The sequence below is a fragment of the Phaenicophaeus curvirostris genome, chromosome 8, assembly GCF_032191515.1.
Source record: "Phaenicophaeus curvirostris isolate KB17595 chromosome 8, BPBGC_Pcur_1.0, whole genome shotgun sequence".
Taxonomy (NCBI): Eukaryota; Metazoa; Chordata; class Aves; order Cuculiformes; family Cuculidae; genus Phaenicophaeus; species Phaenicophaeus curvirostris.
In genome coordinates, this window is record NC_091399.1 from 40018552 (window position 1) to 40036904 (window position 18353).

Here is an 18353-nt window from a genome sequence, read left to right on the forward strand (position 1 = left end):
TTTCTCCAAAACTACAGGATTTCAATCACCCACCCAAACTGCATCATAAAAGCCTCACAATCCCCATCGTGGGCTACGCTCAGCAAGAATGTGCCATGTGCGTAGATTTTTTTCCCTTAACTCTCATTTATTTGTCGTGGCATTTGCTAATTTACTGCCCTTGACCTCAATAGCCCCCAGTGGGACTCCTCTGGCTGGCATGACATAGGGAGGTCATTATTCTGTTTTATCAGTGGGGGTTATAATTTAAAGAAGCTTGCCTGTAACGAGTCACAGCAATGTCATTACCATGTCGGTGAGGCAGAGCCCACACAGGAAGGCGATAACCACATCCACAGTCTGAGCACTGGTAATTCCTTGGAGTAGGCAGGTTACCCAAGGCCCAAGACTGGAAACCTCATTCAAAAGTAAAATCCAAACTAGACAAGGAAAATTCCCCTTGCTGAAGAAGGGTGGTGTAGCAAAGGGCTCCAGAGCAGACAAGTGGTATCAGAGACTGCTCTGTGCCACCTCCAGAACACACATCACTCACAGGGCTGGGTAGAAAGCTTGGCACCGGGACCACCCAGAGCATTCCAGAAGACGACTTACCTACATGCAACTGTCAGCACCATGAACACTGTTTCCCAGGAAAGGCAGGTGAAGGGAGTCGAATGTCCCAGTGTGATATACACGCTTGCACACACTGATGAACAGCCTGGGGAAGAGGAACAAGAAAAGCACACAGGGCAGCACACATGCATGCTTCACTACCCTCCCCATGCCTGACACTGCCAGGGCCCTTCACCACAGGCTCTTTCCAGCCCAGGTCTTTCCACTCCACCAAAGGCACCTGCCAAAACCCTCCCTGAGGACAGAAGTCTGCCTGCACCCAGCCAGCTTGCACTCCTTTCTCAACCCGGAGATGCTCGACCTCCCAGGCTATCCTCAGCAGACAATCAGCAGCGTCGTCTCCAGCCTGAGGATTTTAAGTGTGTGTGAGCTCTTAGTGGATTCACCAAATCCTGTCATGCCAAAAGGCAGCCCGTGGGGTTTTAGGCACCCAGTTTAAAGAGGGAAAGCGGTGGCATTCACACATTGGGAGAGTCATTTTGGCAGTCACCGTGGAGAAGTAAGGGCTGCACCCCATTCTCCCACACACAGTCACAGCACCAACCTCAATCCACTATGGTTACCGTCATGGAGGTTATATGTGGCTGCTTCTGGTCAGCCAAGCAGCCTTTTAACAAGCTCCGAGAGAAGAAATTATGCTTTCCCCTTTGAATGGGGGTTCCGACCAGCAGCACTCATTGCCATTGACAGCCAATATTGAACATTTAATTCCATGAGCATCTGGAGGCAGAGCTCAAACAGCTGAAATCTACACAACAGCAGGAAATTTCCTTAGGAAGAAGGGCCCCAGAGTGTTGTAAGAAGAAAACAAGACCAGAGTTTAGGCTCACATTTTGTACCATTGAATGTACTGGTCACTTTTAGCTTCAATAAATAAATGAAAAAAGTCTAGAGTGTATTTTCTTTTAATATGATAGCTTTACTTTGGCACTATACATAGCTGGCAAAGCAGGAGACTGTTGACTCTCACCTTCAAATGCTCTTCAAATACTCTTCTGGTAGCATCCACGACCCCTGCCAAAAAACAGGTCTCTGAGTAGCCAGCAAAGTGTCAAGCTGGAGAATCGGTGAAAGCAATGAGCTCTTTGAGGAACTATCTGTCACCACATATTTCTGTACGGAGTTAAACAAACTTCTAACATAATATGTAGTGTCATGTAATGCCAGCAGGAGTTAACCTGAGTTTAAAAAAAGAACTGGCAAACTCTAGATCACAAAGGAAAAGTGATTCAAGAAGGCGGCTTTGGATATCAGATGAACAGAAGTTACTGATCGCAACAAACTGTCCATAGGGCGTTAAAACATAATCAAACATGAATCTTTGCTTTTGAGACTTTAAGAGATCCATTCTCCCACCTTTGGCTTCACCTTCTCTGGTCAATATCAATCTGGAAAAGTAACTGTTTGCTAGTGTGCATCCTTGCAAAAGAATACACAGTGAGTAAGGCTGAAAATCCCTTATAATGGTTATAGGTTATCCTAGCGAGTCGATCATTACGATGCTAACTGAAGTGAGCTAATAGACACACTGCCTGAGTGCATTCACAGTCACTGCCTGCACAGGGCTGGGAAATTAGTACAAGAGAGGAGCAGTTATGCCTTCGCTAACCATATAACATCAATGCTGTTATTCATCACAGGTGTCTACAATTGCATTTCTTGTAGCTGTTCACTGGGCTTCCTAGAGGCACCAGAAATTTCTGGTATCACTAAAAGCCAGTTGCTGAAATTCCATCACCGGTGGAACCGGAGGTATGAAGGCATGTCGCTACAAAAACATGCTGACATGCATAGGTCTCAAAAAAAAATGGGTTTATTATCATCCACTTTAATGTAAAAGCTTGCAAAAGTGTTGGACAGCTTGTTTCAGCTTTGCAGTCTTACAGAGAAGCATGGGTATGGCTGAGAACTAAGCTGTTAAAACTGTGTGCTTGCCATGAATGTTGCACAGATGCTGCCAGTTGTTGAAGAGCCATCCTGACTAACTGACTTCAGATGTTCACTCCTCATCTGCAGCTGAAGGACTGAACCCTGTGGTACTGTCAGGCACAACTCTCTGTCAGTGTTGGGAGCAGGGACCTGATGCAACAGAAACATAACAGAAGGAGGCACTCTGAGCCGCTAGCCCTGCTGCTCCCCAGCATTGCCATCCACAGAAGGCATTCATGGAAGCGACACGCCACTTTGAACGGCTGAGTTCACCAGGAGCTCTGTCTCGTTGGAAGGCACAAAATTAGATTGCTTCCTCTGAGTTGCTAACACTTAACCATAAACATTTCTAGGACCACATTCTCCTTTGCATCACACTGGCATAGCTGTGATAAAATCAATGTGATTATACCAGCATACCATAGGCAATCTGGCGCAATTCTTTAATCGCACAGCACTCACAGCACATAGTAATGAACCCTCATTCAATAATTTGGGATTTACCATTCTAGCTTGCTCCCCTTGAATCTGTGATTTACTGTTGCACTACCTTTCTTTTCCCACTTCTGCTAATTTTCAAGGGTATGCAACGTATCATTGTGGAGTTCTCCAGCCTCTTTGCAGAGTCAAGTAAAAACCATTTTTCATGCAGAGTTGTTTAGGAATAGGATATATAGCCACTCCTATCAAGGGTGTTCAGAGAGTTACATAAATGGCTTCCACTATTTTAGAGCTGCAGCCAATAAAAAATTCAGGGTAGAAATTTCAGGCGGTCTAAAGTGCCAGATATTCATTCACATCTTTATAAATGTCTCACCTAAGTTTATCAGTCACTGAAGTCAATCTTGAAAGCACAGTTTCTTCAAGCAAGTTTGTCAATTGCAGACTTACTTCAGCATAGTTCTCCTAGCATCTTACCTCATCCTTCTCTCTGTTTTCATCTAACTGGGGTCTTATATAGCTCAGGCATTGAGAGACCCTAGGATTTCCATACGATCTAATGGTCCATTGCCATTGAATTTAACTATTCTAGGAAAAAAAGATGAAGTTTTTCAGCCCCCTGACTCTGGAATTATCTTCTGTCATTGACTGATGGGGATCCAGGTCTGTTGATCTTCAGGGCACACAGTAAAACCTGCTTCCTCAGCTATTTCCCAAGAAGGAATCTTTGTACCGAGTTTGAACTTCCTGTCATGGAAAATTTCTAGCATGTGTGTTTTCCACCGTTAGAGAGCAAGGTGGAAACTAAAAAAACCAAGAGGCAAACAATAAAGATAACTCAATCAAAGTGGCATATGGAGATATAAAACCTGTCTCCAAAACCAAGCTAAAAAAGGCAAACAACCTTGCTGTGCCCTGAGCATGCCAGCTGGTTCTACCACTGCTTTGCAAAGGCACCTCCATTCCTACCCCCAAACTCTTCATATTGAAAAGAAAGAAAAACAGCTTGATGATTATGATCACTCGCCTTCACCATCTGCAGCCTAGGTCACTGGATGTTAATTAACAAACAAAGCAGTTGTGTGAGCATCCCCAGTTCACACAGTTACATCCACAGTAGCTTCAGGAATGGGCCCAGAGGAAATAAGGAAAGGACACGCAGATAAGTTTCAAAAGGTACACAGGAAGATCACTGAGCAATGTTAATTGCAACATGTGTAATTTGGGTTCTGGTAACTACAGCTCATATCCACAAAGCTAAGCGCTGTTGATAACGCTTATAATTCAGATATCCAAGTCCCAGTGCACACAGAGAATGCTGTTAGTAGTTTTAAACAAAAAAGTGAAATACTATTAACCTTAAGGAGAAATGATGTCAAGGAAATCAACAGCCCTGACAGCGGCACAGCGCTGTGACTCTGGAAAGTGTAACTACTCCACACAGGAAAAACGAGACCAGAGAGGCAGAGGTTGAGACCTCCCCTTCTCCCCAGAGCTCAGGGCTCTGCCTTTGTGCCAGTTATCTTGGCTGTGCTAGCCTGAAGCTAACTCTTCACTACAGAAGCAAAGGGCTTTAGTGATAACCAAAACACCTGAAAAAACTCTTAACTTTTCTTTTTGTTTAAAGTGAATCAAATGTCATCATTCCCCAGGGATCAACGTGCCCTCACTCTAGCAACCTCACAAGGAGGGAACTCCAGGCGTACAATCCAGGATCAGACTGGCACAACTCTACAGTGGGTTTTCACCTTGCCAGTATTACACAAGAATTTGTTTCTCCTCCAGAAATTAGCTGCAATTTCTGCTTTTGAACAGTAAACTGCTGACTAACACACTGTAAAGCAATGCACAGTTAACTTCACAGACAACCAAGTTCTAAGGCATTTTTTTCTGGAGTGGCTAGCCCACCATACCTTTTCACTTTACCCCTCCTTACAACACCAAACAAAAAACACCAACAAACCCAACCAACACCTTGTCTTCAGCAGCATAAGCAGTTTATGTGCTGTGTTTTGCAGACACACAGTCCTTTAGTCCAATGCCAGCAGTCCAGAGCTCAGCACTGTCTCCCAGCGTAGCACCAGGTGAGTACAACACTTACCTGCTGCCCAGCTGCCTCAGGCTCATCTCCACCACGGGGCCCTAGGCTCAGCCCCCATCTATCCAGGAATGCTTCTTCAACACCTTTGTGTCAACTGCTACTGAGATTTGTATGCTGAATGTGCACCTTCTCGTTCCACCAACTCATACGACATTTTCAGTCAGTCTTCCTTGTCTTGGGAAAGGATAGAGGGAGAGCTGGTCTCCAAAATCCTGGTGCCCATGGTCAGTTGTGCCAGGTCACTAATGTTTGAAGTAAGTGCACCAAAACATCCAGGCGAGGTGTCCACCACTGCAGGCAGAGCACTCAGAATCACAGAATCAGAATCACTAGGTTGGAGAAGACCACCAGGATCATTGAGTCCAACCAGTCCTGTCAGCCACTAAAACATGTCCCTGAGCACCTCATCCACCCGTCTTTTAAATACCTCCAGGGATAGTGACTCACACAACCTCGGCCTCCCTGAGGTGCCTGGCTCCAGAAGGGGAGGTGGATCCCTGCAAGGACAGGTGTCTGCCTCCCAGGCATTGGACCCCAGCAGCCACAGGCAGGGAGAAACCTGCCAGTGTCAAGACCTGGAGGCAGCGGGGCCCTCTTCTGAGAGAAGTTTCATCCTCATAGACTCAGTCCAAGAGAAGCCAAAGGAGCTGAGCTTTCTGCAGCATTAGTGCCACAGCCCGGGAGCCGAGAGCATGGAGGGGAAGCAGACATTGCTCTGAGCAGGACAGATGGGACACCACTTGCAGGGTTTAGCACAGACGTCACTTCCAGCAGCTTTTGCAGATACACCTACATTGGCTCAGCACTAACAGCACTGAAACACAGAGAAAGTTGCACTTGTAATGCTGTTTTGTTTGCTTTTGGTGCAATTCTGTTCCTGTTGAGCTATGTGCTTCCCTGCTCAGACTGTCCCTGGACCCAACGCTCCTTGTTGAAAGCCAGTGCCAAGCCAGCTGACAAGGCACGGGAGAAAATTATTTGTTCCCTCTCTCTAAAGAAATTAACTGATGATAACAATAATTTCTCTAAGATGAATTTATTATATAGTTTGACCAAAGGATGTGTAAGATATCAGAGGAGCAGGAGTTCCTGGAAATGCAGCAGTGCCATGTATGGCTCAGCATCTGGAACTAAGCACAGAACAGGAAGGACAACACCATGAGTTTAGGACAGGGAAAACCCAGCACCAGGTAACAAAGACTGCAGAACTTTTGAGATCTTGCAGCAGAAGAGGAAGCAAAGCCAGGGCCAGGAATGCCTCCAGCTGCTTTGCAGGACCCACAGGACTGGCATACCTGTAGCCTGACTGTTGGTCTGCTCCCCAGGCAGCGACTCCTGGACACAGGCACAGCAGTGACCATGTGGGCTCTGCCAAGCCCGAATCCTAAAACAGCTAAAGGATCCAGGTGCATTTAGGGCTAAGTGGTGATGACATCCTCATCATGGTCCCCTGAAAATCTCATTGAGTCTGCCAGGAGAAAAGCAGTGGAGTAACACAGTGTTGATTCTTGGGGGGCAGAGGGACTGTGCTGTGGCTGACTTCTCTGCACACGAGGAAGAGACATGGCAAGTCCAGCTACCACAAACTGCGGCACAGCCAGCGGGATCGATGGGCACCAGCCAAATGGCACTGCCTCACAGGCAAACACCACACCGAGCGCCCCAGCAAGCTACAATCCTCACAGCTGGAAGCACCACTCCCAAACTCACACCACTGCTCCTGGGCTTGAAACTGCAGCACAAGACACAGCAAAGGGCAGGCTGACCACCAAGGGGTCCTGATGTGCAGCCTTGCCAGGGAGAAAACAAAAATAAAACAAACCCCCTCTGTTCCTGAAGCTTGGAGTGAATTAGAGACAGCAAAGGACTGGTCACCAAGGAGATTCATGTCTCCTCCTTGGACCCTCCCACCCACAGTCTGAGGCCTGGAAGAATTCCAAAGTAAAAAGCTAGTCTTACAAAATTAAATAAAAAAATAAGTAGTAAGGATGAAAATAAAACTATGACATTAATTGCTCAAAAATTTAAGAAAAATTAGGTATATTAAGAATTACAAGAAATTGAACATATGTTCTTACTGAAATAGCTGAAACCAAAGCCACCTTTTTTGCTTTGGTTGTCATATAGACACATTCTTTTCAGTGAGCTTAATGTCAGGTATGCCTCAGATTTTTCCTATAGCTGATTGTAACTACCAGTTCCGTATGCTATTTTTATAATAATTGTTGGAATTATTACTACTATTATGAACACACAGAAAACTAAAGTAACTCACAAATTAATTGGAAAAATGCATTTTAAAAGATAGAAAGCCAAATCTGAAATGACAGGCACAGGCAATAATACCTCTGTGTGGCAACGATGCCAATCCTCACAGCTATGGATGTAGCGATTCAGAGCTGTTTGTTCAGTAGTTTCCATGTCAAAAGCAGCTTAAAATATCAAGATTAGAGCTGGGTGAAAAATGTTCTGCCAAATCATTTTAGGTCTACGAATTCCATTAGAGGTAGAAAAAGGCAGTAAAACAAAATCCCAAACTAAACTTTTTCATTTTCTTTTTCCCTTCTTCCCAGTTTTGGAGTGCAGGAATGAACCTGCCCCCACGCTTTGCACCGCAGCCGCCCCTGCACCCGCTGCCGTCCCGCACCCCCTGCATCCCAAACCTCCCCTGTGAATGGCCCACATCCCCCGCATCGCTTCGTCACTAATTAGTCCCCAGCGCAGACTGCCGTGCCGCACACAGATCAAAGCTTGCAATATTTCAACTTCTCCCTGCTGCTGTGCCTCCCTCCTGGCTCGCGCCTGTTGGTCTGAGGGACAGTGAGGGGGTGGATTGGGCTCCTTGTCGGTGTCTCTCGGACCCGGATCAAAGGGATTGTCAGCCCTGGTAATTCCTTTTTAAGATTTATATCCTGTACCTTTCGCTTTTCTAAAAAGCATTGAAGTAAACCTAGGGCCACTTGCTTTTCCATTGTTACTGGTAACTTGCCCTATATCACATAAATGGTGCAGCCTTACGTTTGCATTGGCCCTCGTCGGACGGCGAACCCCTTCTATAAGGTCTCTTCAGGCACGGATCGAGTTTCCTGTTCCAGCCAGCGTCAATCTTTTGCCCCCTGGTCGCTGCTACCGGTGCTTTTCCGAGCTCCTGCCGGTCAGGATGGTGACCATATCAGGTCCCGGTCCAGTCAGGTCTTCGGGTCCCTGTTCGGGCGCCACTTGCCACGGCGGGAGGGACTCAAGCAGTCAAATCAATATGATTGATAAAGCAAGGTTGTCTTTATTCAAAACAAGTCAGGTTATATACTTTTCTTCTACTTGATTACATCATCGTATTATAATTTCATTGGTTAGTAACAGCATGCAAATACATGTTCATTGGCCATATTCATATTGCCCCCTATGTTAATATTCATTAACTACTACCTGATATTTTGCTTCTAACATCCTGCTATAGTTTCTATGTTCAAGGACAAAAAGTCCTGTTTTGGTTACAATGTTCTAGGCTACGTGCTGACTTATCTTAGAGTCAGGCTTAATGTTATCAAAAAGAATAGCTTGTACAGCCAGCTGCTCCCAGCTCATCAGGGAGATGGTTTATACAGCTCCTTCAAGGGAACATGTCCTTGTTCACTTAACCATTTCCCAACAGACAACTCCCTGCTCTGTGAACTTGGAGCTACCGCACCAAATAAACCATTTTCCTTCAGTCAGGGCCTTGTTTTGCAGTGTTAGTGTATTACTAGGGGCATAAAAAGCAGGGCAGGCTCAGGATCCATTGCTGCAAATGTTCACAAATTCACCATTGTTCTGCAAAATACACCTGGAGTAAGGAGTGAATTTTCCAGGGGTGCAATACAGGAATGTGCACATTATTGCGCTGGTTTGTGCTTAACAGTTGTTGAGTGCCGATGCTTCACAGCCTGGGAAGAAAGCCTGTTAGGGTACACTTGGGATGACCTTATGCCCGACAGCTAGAACGGAGGCTGGGCACCAGCCACATGGAATGAGATGTAAGGGAGCAAAATCAATGTATGGAGCTGGCTACAAGACTCAAAGGAAAATAACACTTAACGGCCACTGGCCAAGGGAAGCAGAACATGGCAACACACAGGGGGCTGGGGCCTGAAACACAGCAAAGTGCAGGAAAACAACATCAACACTGCTGCCCAGTGCAACGGCCAGAAAGGATCCAGGACACAGTGGCTGAAGCTGGCACAGAGCAGGACCCAACTTCTAGTTTTCTGTTCTTATCTCCACACCAGCAACTGTCCTTCAGCTGGCTGACACGTAGCTTTGTCCTGTTCTGAGACGGGCATCTGTACTGCTGGCAAAGCTCCTACAGGGATTAAAAACCTTCAGCGATAACAACTAGGCTTTTAGAGTTTCTCTGGTCGGTGAAAATCAGAAGGCCTAAACTCAGCATATGGACACAAAACGCCACCACTGAGGACATAGCCAAAGGCTGTACCAAACCAGTTATTTCTGTGATGACTAGCAGACAGAGTAAAAGACAGTGCTTTTAAAAAAAACAACACCCAAAACCTTCTAAGGTTTTGTTCTCTGGCATTGAACCTGTGCACAATTCTGTTTAATTACCTTTTTTCTGGTAAACATCCATAGGAGTGTTACTGCTTAGAACAGAGCAGTATTTCTGTCTCTTACAAAGAGCATTACAATTGTTATTCAGTTTGCTTTAGTCTAGATCATGATATCAGCAAAAATATCAAGACTGTTTTCTATATCATCCTCAGGCTCCAGCTCTTCATGCTGATCCTTGGGAGAGGAGCATACTCTTTGTCTGTGAACTGTCTTCCTTTTCCTTCTACGAACATACACAGAGCGACTCCTCTCCATCCCCTCAGAATGCAAGTCATTTGCACCAGCGGCAGTTTGCAAAGCTGACTCTAAGCTTCTGTAGAATCTAGAAAGAAACAAATTATGTCAGTATTACTTTTGTAGGTTTGCTCAGGATCTGCAAAACTGAACAAACAAATGCTTTTGTAATATCACCAAAATGTGCCAAGAGAAGAAAATTGTTACTGACATTGAGATGTTCTAGCCAACACTGGAAGGATAATCAGAAATACCAGGGCGTGTCCTTGTGCGTGTCCTGCTACTCCACTCTGTAATGCCTGGATGTTAGCAATCAAGTGGTGGAGGCACTCAAGTGCCATGAAGACCCTGTTAACCTTACAGAAACTAGAAACGGTATCAGGTTAAATGTTTAATGACTGACAGCATTAGCAATCAGATGGACTGCTGCTATGAGCAGTCACTGCTAACTTTAACCACTACAGAGATTCCCAGTGGACATATAAAAAGAAACTCCTCTGGTTACGTATACATAGGTGCCTCACCAGTATCTGTGTCCCTCGCACTCTGGCACTTCTGCCTGTTCTCTTCCTCAGCTGGACACAATTGTACTGTGTGTAACTCTCCACCACCCTCAAAAATCCTCAGTTTTGCAAACTATGCAAAGCATTTAGTGGTTTAAAGCATGTATTGCCACCTGAATTCTGCTGAGATGGCCACTGTGTTAGAATAACAAATGCTGTTAACATGAGAAAAGAAACTCAAACCACACTTAATAACAAAGTCTGCAAACTCATGTCGCTTACAGGTTTTTCCTTAAATACTTTATAGCCTTTGGAGCTCAAACAATTAATTGAAATTGTATTTTAGACTTTGTAAGAGCTGTCTAGTTTGTGTTTTGGTTTGTTTTTTTTATTTAAACAATCTCTCCTGTGCATTTTTCACTTTCAGATTTAGATGTAATGAACAGGACTAGTGGAATCCAACAATTCAATATATTCTTCAGAGACCATCAATTTCCCCTTGTGGCTCAATGGAACTTCTAAGCAATGAGTGCTCCGGACAGCCTAAAAACACACAGAGAAGGATTTCTCTAGAATAAAGTTTTTTATTTTATTAAGGTTGTTTGAATATTATGGGGAATTTACTAAAGGAAAAAAACCACTCTCCCACAGAATTGCTTAGTTTGCTGTCAAATGAGGCAGAAAGAATTTGCAGTGCTACAGCATGGCCTGTGAAAGCAATCAATCACGTTACAGCACAGATCTTGGCTTGTAAAAAAACTGAGGCTACAAGTAATGATGGGATTCTGTTATATTCCTTACAGGTCAGTAGAAAAGTCCTTACCATCATATTTTTTCCTCCTCTGCCAACTGTAATACCAGAGTTCCTGAACCCAGAATCAACAGCCACTGAATGCTGAGGAAAAAAAAAGATACCTTAAACAAGTCTCACACACTTTCACAGCAAGGAATAATTCCCAGTAGGTTGCAATGCAGCTCAGTCTCAGTTTTGCAAAAAACTTATTCCAAACCATCTCCCCAGATTAATACAGGAAAATAGATACATTAAAATGTTTTTAAGATCAAACCCATGTAGTGTCACAAATAGTGGGCAGTTTTAAGAGAGCTCCAGTCAATCCTGACTGTCCAATCTAAACCCGTCACTGCAGATGGGACATGACCATCTCTCTGGGCACGGCACTGCATTATCTGGTAGCCATGCACTCAGTCATGCTACTCTTGTACAGCTAGAAGGGCAGCAATGCTATAAAAGCAGCTAATCAGCTCTCTTCTAGATCAATGAAGGAACAAACGCATCATGCATTACTCTCTGGAGTCAGGCTAGAAAAGCAGAAGGCAAAGGTACTATTCAATGAGCTGCAACACAGGAGCCAAATGGCCTGGCTGGCAGCAAAATGCTGTCTACAAACACCGTCACTTTCAGCCCATGAAAGCAACCTGAGCTCGCTGGAAAAGCTTTTTAGCAGGCAATCTGCTTCAGCTTGCAAACCAAGCTGCAGTTGAGTAATTTTGATTTTAAAATGGAAAGCAAAATCTCTACTCACTTTAAAGCTGTGTTTTCTTCATTAGCTTACTTTTAATACCTTGGTTATTAAACATATAGCACATCTGGGACTATTCTAAAGTGCTAGAGCTTGCTCAGGAGCCAACACTTTTTCCTTTGCAGCACAGAATATAAGAGAACAATATTGTGATACTGTTACTCAATGTAATTTTACCAGAAGCTGTGCATCCTGCATCTCTTGACACTGCACGTGAAGAACAAATGGTTCAAACTTGAGCACAACATCACCAGTAGCTTTCTCAAGTGCTGCCATCTGGAAAAAACACCAAAATATTTATATTAACACTGGAGATGGGCTACAAAAGAAAGAAAAAACAAAAACAAAAAGAAAGAAAGAAAAAAAGTACCTAGTCCATGTGTGAAACAAGCATTAAAATGCAGCCCATGAACTCCAAGGAATCACGTTCAGCTGCTTTTAATTTTTCATTGCTTGTAATACACAGAAATCTCATGGATTTCCATGATTCAGTTTGCTAAGCTTGAGGTTTGATAGCAATTCATAGCAAGAGAGACTTTAAAGATGTACGCTTCTCTGTTTGTGTCTTCCTACATGCAAACAAATAGATTCAGTCAGACAGCACAGACTGAGGGCTGTGTTGCTGCAACCATGTGAAACCCAAGCACAACTATTCAGTTACTTAAAGCTGTTCTTTAAAATAAAAGACATTTACTTCTGAAGCACATTCCTCAACTTTAGAAACTCTTCTCAGGTTCAGCAGATTAAATTTGTGGCCTAACAGACTTGATCACATTTGAATCCTAGTTTAAAGAATAACACCTTTACAAAGGTAAAAAAGTCAAAGTTGAAATTAGATGCATATATACACAAGACAAGGAAAGAAAAAAAAGAGGGAAGTAACTTCATAATTGTAAAATGCAAGACATCACCTTCAGACCCCCTGAGCTGTGCCAGAAGACTGAGACACTAATGGCAATTTTTCCTGGATTTGCAAGCGTGGAGAAAGCTGTATGATATTCCACAGGGCTTATCAGTACAATTTCCCTACTCTTCTATGCTATCTTTTTTGCAGAGCGGCTCTAAGGGCTGATACTACATTTTTCCATTCAGAAAAGTTGCTCTGAGGCAGTTATATGACTTATTTCGTTTCATGATTATTTAACCAGAAGCACCATCCCCCCCCGTTTGCCTTCACTTGCTCAATTTACAGCACTAAGAAATGTGCTGCGTTAACTGGAGAGATGTCAGCTGTTACCCTTTCCTTTGCTGTCTTGTCCAGCCCTTCTCATCTTTCTTGCAAAATGAAAATATTCAATAAAATAATCAGATTCATATGCTTTTTTTAAGACATGATGGCATAAAAGAAAACTGCTGAAGTAGCACTCTCCACTTTCCTTCAAAAATTGAAAACTACTTAAATGTGTTTGTGTAGAATCTCCTCTGTAAATGTTCTTATTTTAAGTTGGAAGCCGGTCTTTCTGAACAGCTAAGTTAGTAATTCCTATTTTCTCTGGAGCGCTGCTTTTCCAGAAAGCATCATCTCAATGCTGCCTGATACAGAACTTCAACCAGTGAAATGCGTGGTTTGATACAGCAATTGTCACTGTGGTGTCAGTGAGGAATACATTTTTTGTATTTCACCCTGTGGCACCTGCTAATGACTCTTATATCACTGCCCAAAGACCAGCAAGCATTCGACAGAAACTGAGCTTATTTCACTTCTGGACAGGACAGCTTTCATTTTGAACAGAGCCACGGCTTTGCAAAACCAAGGCTCACTTCATCCGAGATTTTCATAAATCATTTTCTGAAAGTCAGTGTTCTGTGACAGAAGCAACACCTATTCCTGACTTCTTGAGAAGCTATTGAGATGTGGGGATTATGTGACTTCTGACCATACAAAATCAGTCACATTTCATATTGGCTGCATTTACAACTAGGCAGGGAACTTGGTCTTAAGCTTAAAAGCATTCTCCTAAAAACAGCTCTTGAGAATCTGTTAAGTAGAGCAACTAGAGGACAGTTTATTTTTAAATTAGAGTGCTGATTCATCTCAGTAACAGTCATAAAAACACCTGAACATTTCTTTCCATTTACGTGCCATTTTTATCATGACATTAGGAATCCTGCATTACATAAATACAGAAGTTGTACCATAATGTCCTCTTACCACATCGTCTTTGTTACACATTTCATGTGTTACCGTGAGCCAGGTGCAGATTTTCTTCTGGATCTCAGACCTGTTTATATCCTGGAGACAGAGAGAAAGAATTAAAGTGGCACTACAGATACATGATCTTTGATTTTGTGTAAAGAAAAGAGTCCTTCATCATAAATAACGTTGCTTTTAAAAAAGCGTGTTTTCTCAAGGTACGAAAATATATTCATATAGGAGTAGTTTAAAACGGATTTATCCATGCTCCTCATGGAAGAACGGAATGTAATCCAGAGGGACCTGGACAGGCTGGAGAAATAGGCCTGGGGAAACCTCATGAGGTTCAACAAGGCCAAGGTCCTACACCTGGGTCAGGGCTATCCCCAGTTTCAATACAGGATGGAGGACGACGTGATTGAGAGCAGCCCTGCAGAGAAGGACCTGGGGGTGCTGGTTGATGAGAAGCTCGACATAAGCCAGCAATGTGCACTCACAGCCCAGAAGGCCAACCGTGTCCTGGGCCGCATCAAAAGAAGCGTGGCCAGCAGGGCGAGTGAAGTGATTCTGCCCCTCTATTCCTCTCTCGTGAGACCCCACCTGGAGTATTGTGTCCAGTTCTAGAATCCTCAACATAAGAAGACTATGGAGCTGTTGGAACGGGTCCAGAAGAGGGCTACAAAGATGATCAGAGGGCTGGAGCACCTCTGCTATGAGGACAGCCTGAGAGAGTTGTTGTTGTTCAGCCTGGGAGAAGGCTCTGAAAAGACCTTCTAGCGACCTTACGGTACCTGAAAGGAGCTACAAGAAAGCTGGAGTGGGACTGTTCACAAAAGTTTGTGGTGACAGGACTAGCTGCAGTGGATATAAACTGGAGAGAGGCAGATTTAGGCTAGACATAAGGAGAAATTTCTTCCCAATGAGGATGGTGAGGCACTGGCACAGGTTGCCCAGGGAAGCTGTGGATGCCCCATCCCTGGAAGCGTTCAAGGCCACGTTGGACAGGGCCTTGAGCAGCCTGGTCTGGTGGAAGGAGTTCCCCGCCATGGCAGGGGAGTTGGAACTGGATGGTATTTAAAGTCTGTTCCAAAGCAGACCATTCTATGATGTTATGATCCCGAGGGGCAGAGCTCTCTGTACGGGCTGTGCTGCTGCTGCTTTCCCTGCTTCCCCCACTCTCAGGCCCTGGGCCCTGCCCCATTCCGCAACTGGTTTGTGCCGATGAGTCTGGGGTTCCCCAGGTGCTTGGAGCCACTGGGATGATGTCTGCCTGCCTGCAGCCACTCCAGCCAGTACCGGGCTGCTTCCAGTCCTCTGAAGGTGGCCCCATACTAGGTTCATCACCGGGCTGCAGAATAGTTTATTAAAACTTATGGGTCCATTTTTTTTCTGAGCAGAATAGAAGCTGCTTTTTGGTTTGTTATCACAACATATAAAAGTGACCTGTACTGCAGAAATTGCTTGGCAGAGTGGATTTTTGCCACGTCCTAAGGGAAATCTTAGTAGTGTACATCCCTGTGACCAGTGCTCTTTCTGGCTTGAACAGACAACCAAAACTACGCAGGCTTCTTACAGACTAGAGTTAGGAAAAAAAATAATGTTGAAGTCAGGTCCTTGTGAAAGCTGTTATCATCTTTGGGAAAAGCCTGCCTCTGTCTGCAGCCCTGAAGTTCCATAACTGGAGCTGGCCAGCAGTGGGATCTCCTGATACCTATAAGGTTCCTATGTGCCTCTGCTGTTCCGTGATTTTTTGCTAGGTCACAAGTAAAGTGCTTCTCTCTGAGTGGATCAGCTTCCTGACAGACCTGTGTGTAACTGTCCTGTGGTGGGAGTGTTAGCAGAATGACAAACACATAACCACACTAGGAGGTTATATGTGGTGCTTTATTTCGAGGCCCCGGGAACCAGGGGTACGCACCCAGATCTGGTTCCAAAGACCGTCACATCGCGTCCGCTTTTTATTCTCTAAAAGTTTCGCAATCTATTGTATATTCAACAGGTTACTTCATTATCTAATACATATGTATAGGTAGGTTACTTCATCACCTTATTGCGACATCAGTCTCTATTGCGCCTGCGTAGCCCCCCTCTGGTGGTCGTCCTGATGAAGTAAGTAGTCTTCCTCAGATGAAGTAAGTAGTCTTCCTCAGATGAAGTAAGTAGTCTTCCTCGCATTGTCTTTATTACTTCTTGTTCTTTTGGCAAACTCGTCAGTTTTTCTTGGCTGGACCCGCACTTATCTCCACTTGACCGCTCAGGTATATCTTTCTTGCCTCCTGAAACCTATTCTTCTGTCTTTCACAAGATTTATGGTGGTCTTTTGGCTGTTGCAGGTGTATGTTCTACTTGGGTAGGGTAGCTAGTATGTACTTTTCCTAAGCACACTTGGATCCTATTGTCACATGAGGTCCTTTGAGCAAGTACCTCGGGTCTGTTGCTAGGATACGTTAAGAATCAACAGAATCATGAAATTTTACATTCAGTCTTAGTTCCTGATTAGTCGATGATCAGTGTTTTATCCTACTTTAAGTGTAACTTTCCTAGCATTTCCCCCCTTTGAAAATACTTCACCTTAGCAAGTATTTTCATTTCATGTAACTGTTTCTTGGTAAGTTGATGGGGGTATTGGGTGCTGTGGATATTCTCGTGTCACTGCTCCAATAATTTTGTGTGTCCAGTTTTGTTTGTGAGTAATTTCTCTCCAGATACACAAATACACTAGATAGATTGTAAGGAATATAAGCAAAAGTGTGAATAACGTTTGAATGAGAGAGTGTATTCAGCCAGTAACATGGATGCTTAACCTATCAAATAATGCCCCAACCCAATTTTGACCAATTTTTTCTTTCTCTTTTTCAGCTTCTCTTTCTATTTTTCCCAATTGCGAGATATCATATTCCACATCGGCTGTGACATTAGGTATATGCACACAGCAGTGATCAGTTCGATCTTTGAGATATCCACAGACACCATGTTCTTTTAACAAGAGCATGTCTAATGCCATTCTGTTCTGCAAAGTCATTTTCGTTGTCGCCTGTAGTTGCAAGTTTAAATCTCGAAATCCCTTCTTTGTTATTTTTGCCAATCTTTCAGTTTGTCCAATTAGTTTGTAAATCATTTCTCTATTACGATACGTCGCTATTTGGGCAAAAAGGGATTTTAATGCCCATCTCACTTTAACTCCTGTCTCAGGCTTCTGCCAAGTGTCATCTATGTCTTTAATATCATTTTCTATGTCTCTTTTAGCACGAATTTGTAAAGTTTCCAATTTACCTCTGAAGGGGAATCGCTTCTAAATTGGGCACAGGGTAGGCAACCCCAGAGTTATTTCTTTAACTGGACCCTCCATTGATAAATGTGTAGTCCAAGTTCCATCATTAGATGCCCAAACAAAATTACCCATACTGCGTACTGTCGAATATTTACAGTCTATTCTATTAACTGGTACTTGTATTACCTTTCCCCCCGACCTTAAATCCCTGACAGGCACACCCTACTATTAGAGCCATTTTAACTGGAGGTATGGTGATCTCTTCAGGGTCTAGGTCACAATCTAAAATTTTAGAATAATTCTACCATGGAACGCTATCAATAGGATCTCTACTGATCCGGCCATTTACTGGTAATTTGTCACTACTTTGTTTTCCTGTCCATTTAAAATATTAAGATGTTTCTCTTCCGTATTGGAATTTTTGTAAAATACTTGTTGACCAAACTGTGTCCCAATTTTGTTCTGTATCATTTCTTTTCTGGCACACCCATTCCATTGTATTTCTTTCCCTCACTATTTCCTTTATTTCATCATATGAACACCATCCTACATCTTTAAATCGTCCGATACGTGTGAACTTATAATTTGGTAATTTTTCACAATCGCTTCGACTTCCTGCAGTTCTCCACTCCCTTCTTATACTTATTTTCTGTTTTTCCTGTATGGGTGTTATTATTTGTTTACATTCGGTTTTATTTTCTTTTACCTCTGGGAGTGGGAAAGTCAATATTCCCCAGTTTATCGGTTCTCCACCCGTTTTTGGTAAAGGCAAGCATGCTGTAATCTTACTTGTATTTTGCATTCTAGCAAAATCCTTGATTAACCCAATCATCAAATTTTTTCAGTATCTTTCTTTTGAACATAAATCTCCTGGGGTGCCTGGGTCAGTTCTATGGCTCGTTTCACTCTGGCTTCAGTAATATTGATTTCGCTATATCCAAAGGTAGTAGCATTTTGATACTGGCATCTGTAAGTTCCCAAGTCG

The 18353-nt window shown here is 43.6% G+C and overlaps 1 pseudogene; it reads right to left on the reverse strand.

Annotated features, from left to right (window-relative positions):
* Positions 1-9599: 9599 nt before the first annotated feature.
* On the reverse strand, positions 9600-14175 carry LOC138723394 (tRNA wybutosine-synthesizing protein 3 homolog; annotated as a pseudogene).
* Positions 14176-18353: the final 4178 nt, after the last annotated feature.